Source organism: Diplotaxodon limnothrissa, linkage group LG22 (assembly GCF_057381915.1).
Source record: "Diplotaxodon limnothrissa isolate DT_005_m linkage group LG22, D_limnothrissa_male_GT1.1, whole genome shotgun sequence".
Classification (NCBI taxonomy): Eukaryota; Metazoa; Chordata; class Actinopteri; order Cichliformes; family Cichlidae; genus Diplotaxodon; species Diplotaxodon limnothrissa.
In genome coordinates this window covers 1,159,032-1,163,985 of record NC_140616.1, presented here as the reverse complement: position 1 = coordinate 1,163,985, position 4,954 = coordinate 1,159,032, and positions in this window count along the sequence as shown.

The window sequence follows — 4,954 nt, the reverse complement described above, 5'->3', positions numbered from 1 at the left end:
GCCGGTCTGTCCCTTTGTTCTTAGTGCCAGCAGCTCCGCTCTCGAATAGATGAAGGAGCTGGTTCCAGAAGTTTTAAAAGTGCATTATCCATCTTATATCGCTATATCTAAGAGGTATAAGTAGAGGAAGGTGAAATAAAGTTTGAAAAGCCTAGTCTAAAAAAGTTAAAGTTAAGAAAAAGGTGCGGTGTTGCAGAGCTACTTGGAAAGGCTGCCGTCACTCCAGCGCCATCTTAAGAAAGTTCCCCTTTATCGAAACATTTTACCATATATGGCAGTCTGTTTCAACCTTCTCGCCTTCCAGATGTTTCCTGTTGACTTACAATTTTCTTAACTCCTCTTCCATCACTGGTTGCTAGGCAGGCACAAATGCATAGGGCAAAACTCCATTTCTGGACTATCTTTTATAATATTTGTATTTGTAAGCGTGTATGCATTAACTTTCTATTACTCAAAGTCACTTACACCATGTATCGTCGGGACCATCACGCTAGATGAAGCTTACGACCTTAAATTGACTGAGCATCAACTCTTTTATAGGCACAAATTCCAATGTGTATATCAAATCGCTACAGCCACACTTGTAATAGAGGTTTTAATAAAATGCTCATGATGGAAGCCATGTTTAGCAATGATATATTTTCCTTTATTCCCACAGAAGACAATAGTCCTGAGTTTGGCAATATTTCTTAGATGAAAAAAGCGAAGCAGGTCACAGATTTAATGTGAGCATCAAAAGACAGAGATCTCATCTCAAGATTCTGAGCAGTGGCTTTTATCGAGGATGACAAAAGACCCAAATGTTGACTAATTTGGGGCTTGATACTCTCTGGAGCAAGAATTAAGCACTCAGTCTTGTCTGGGTTCAGCTGCAGAAAATTATTTGTCATCCCTTAAAACAGTCCATTAGAGTGGATAATTTGTCTAATTCCCAAGATTTAAAAGAGATGCATAGTCCATCAATTGATCTGATAAATACATACTATACAATCAGACTTGCAGTCAGAAGCCGCCCTCTGCTGGCCATGAGTAAAATTGCACATTTTATGCATTTCAGCATTGGCTCCACTTTTACATGGAAAGTACATGCTACAAAAATTACAGGGTAAGTCCCCTGTACTGGTTGTTGTTGGGGCAGGATGGGCTCAGAGTTGAGCTGCTGCTCCACATCGAAAGGAGCCAATTGAGGTGGTTCAGGCATCTGACAAGGATGCCTCCTGGGCGCCTCCTGAGTGAGGTGTTCTGGGCATGTCACAGCCCCGGGGCAGATCAAGGACACCCTGAAGAGATTATATCTCTCAGCTGGCCTGGGAACATCTTGGTGTTTGCTTTGACAAGCTGGAGGAGGTGGCTGAGGAGAGGGAGGTCTGGGATTCTCTGCTTGGGCTACTTCCCCCACAACCTGGCCCCAGATAAAAAAATGGATGGATGGATGGATGGTGTGATGTAGACTGTTGTTAAGAGTTATTAGAGGTCTATTCACTCATCGTGGATATGCTAGTTAGCATGATAATTAGTTCCACTGCTAAGCAGACTTTGCCATTTCGGTTGGTGTGTTGCTGTTTTAATATGATTAGCACTTTAGTGTTTAATGTAGAATAAGCTGTGATTCATCTTATGTATGACGATATGACCAAAAATATTTATCAGGATATACATTTGAAAATTTGAAACAATGATATAATTGACACTAGACAAAATACTTTACAACTCCACAATTTTATTAGTGCAAAAAAAACCCCCCATCAATGGGGAAAAAAAAACATCAATGTATTTTCACTTAAACAAGCAGCTGTTTTTATCTGCATTAAAGTTATATAAAAATTTAAAGTGCAAATGCAAACTCCTCGCTGACAGTTTAACCAAAAGGCATTTCCAGTAGAAACTGGCCGACACATCCTCAGCATAACCATGTATAACATCCACAAAACTTAAAAAGAGGTTATACACACACAATACGGTAACATTATGTTGAATTTTACATTCAGTATTTCAGATTTTTTGCAGACAAGCTAAAGAAGAGCTAACCAGATGTTTCTGTTAATCCTCAACTCACCGTTTCTGTCATGGTTTGCGGGGCAAGCTGTGTGTAAATTATTAAAGGACCCTTTATGCAGGCAGCTCAGATGCATCTGAGTTTATTCATCAGATGATGTGTTTACACTCACTCTTTCAAATAGATGCAAGTAAAACACAGCAGAAAATAAATAAAATCAAAGACTCAGCGGTCCTGTTGCTCTTGCCCTGGTGCAGGTGTGTCGCAGCGGTCAGTGGAAGAATCAGAGAGTTTCTCTGTGAATTTCACATTCCCGTGGCAGCGCACTCAGTCCTAGTAATTAGTAATTAGTTACTTAGTTATGTAGTTAGTTTTTAAAACTATGATTTACAACCTGAACAGGTGATAAAGCGATAGATCTTTCAGCCCAATTCTACGTTTTCTACGTAATCCATCATATAAAATGTAATCAAATGAAAAAGTCTCTTTTTAAAAATTATTTTATTAGTTTTAATCTTTTAATTTTATGCATCAAGACATTCTCTGACTGGAAGAAATATGTTTAACATTTAAACCTATTTTCTGCACATTCCAGCACATAAAATAAAATATTTTTTGTGTTTACACTCAGTCTTTCAAATAGATGCAAGTAAAACACAGCAGAAAATAAATAAAGTCAAAGACTCAGCGGTTCTGTTGCTCTATTTTCACCTGTAAAGCAGGAGTGGGGTAGGCGGAGGTTTACCCTGGTGCAGGTGTGCTGCGGTCAGTGGAAGAATCCGCGAGTTTCTCTGTGAATGTCACATTCCCGTGGCAGCGCACTTGGTGCTTGCGCGGAGGTTTAGGGTTTTTTTCGCTGTAAAAAGAAGTTTTCTTCCCACGCAGTGAACAGCGGACGCTAATTTTTTTGTCACTTTTTACAAAATGAAACTCAAAGTAAGGTCAGTACTCAAGGCCGTTTCAGTACTATAACAGGGTTTGTAAGCAGACTGAAATTTATCATAAATGGCATTCGCATCCAAATACGGCGGGAGTTGTGAAAGAACAATCCTCTCCAGTATTTTGGACAGGAATGGAAGCTTAGAGATCGGCCTGTAGTTCCCAAGATTGTTATGAAGGTCAAGGTTCCTTTTTTAAGAACGGGCTGGACAACAAGCGTGTTTGAAGGCTAAAGGAACAGAGCCTGCAAGTAGGGATATATTCATTAGAGATAGGATGCTGGGTCCAGTTACACTGAAACAATCCTTGACTATATGAGATGGAAGGATATCATAAGCAGGAGAGGTGGTCTTTGATTGGTCAATAAGTCGCTTGAGAGTATGGAGTGACACCGGTATGAATAGATATGAATGTTAAAATCACCAACAATAAGCACAAAGTCATATTTAAAAATAACTGAACCAAGAAGGTCAGCAAATTCGTGAATAAAAGTCTTTAGGGTTAGGGTTTTTATATAGGGGGTTAACCTAACCCTAACCCCTTTTATATTTAGGTGGCCGGTAAACCACAACAAACAGAGACGTTCACGAGGCGGTCATCTCCAGAAGTTGAGCCTCGTAGCTGAGGTAGGAAGGAGAGGGTAGCTGTTGGACTTGGTATTTACATTTAGAGACCGAGGCTAAGCCACCGCCTCTACCTGTAAGCCTTGGAGAGCTAAAAAAGACACAGTCCGGGGGGAGAAGCTCAGAAAAAGGAAGCGACTCACCAGGGCGAATCCAGGTCTCTGTCAAAAAGAGAGCATCAAGGCTCATGGCGGAGAAAAAGTCGTTTAACACAAAGGTCTTATTTACCAGCGACCTGACGTTGAAGAGCCATCCGTGTCCAGGGCGCAGCATCCGCATGAGTAGCATGTCGCAGGGCACTGAGGTTGCTGTGGTTGACACTACGTCTGTACGAGGCGATCCAGGTCGGAGCAGGGAGGCATGCCGCTGGAAGGGCTGAGTAAGCTTACTGTGAGACGGAGCAAATCCACTGGTGGCCAAGCAGTTTAGTGACGGGGCGATCACTGGAGACTGGATGGAAAGAGCGTAGCAAGTCCCCATAGGCATATGCATAAACCGTAGCCCATGCTTCAAGGTAAGCTTTCATACGCACACGGAAGCCACTCCTTTTATCGCGTCTCCTGTATCGTTTCTGAAAGGGGGTAAGGCAGGGAAAGCTAGTGGGGGAGTCTGGTCGTAATGGGGCGGCATCTCCCAAAGTCCAGTGTCGATCGAAGCGTTGTTAATAGGAGAAACGGAGGTCTAGGAGTGTTTGCCGGTCATATGTTAACAATGCACAGCCATCTGATGAGCATAATATGAAGAAAATAAAGAGTACTATGCCAAAATCCAGAAGCCGGGGTAGAGAGGGTAACGAGCAAAGGGGCAGATGCAGGCGAGAGTAAAGACGGCCAGCCATAGACACCGGCGCCATCTTGGGTTGAAATTGTTTGGCTGCAGCTCTCATTACTGACTCTGGTACCTGAAGTCTCCTGATCTCTGAGAGCCACAAAATACAATTTGATGAGTTACATTAAGTCAAATGTTGGCCAGCTGTAGCTTGATGTAATACAGCAGATGGCAGCATTACACAGAAAGTTGAATATTTTAGAATGTGTGGGGACTTATTGTTGGTAGCAGCCACCAGTTTTCACTTGTCGAACTACAGTGTAATTGTACTGACCCCAGTAGATGCTACTTGCTTGTACAATATTTTAAGAGAGAGAGAAAAAAAGTGTGTGTGTGTGTGCGTGTTTTTGTGTATACTATCATGGTGAGGCAAAGTAAAAGAAAACGTGTTTCTACAATCCAAAGTAACAGGACTGTTCCTGTGATCAACATTAAAACCTTTACTGGACCTGATCAACAAACTCCCACGTTAAAACATGGTGATGATGGTGACTTGTCCAATTGCCTTGAAGTTGGCCTCTAATGTTGTTCGCCCCTCATTCTTCTTTGTCCTTTTCAAAGGCTCTAC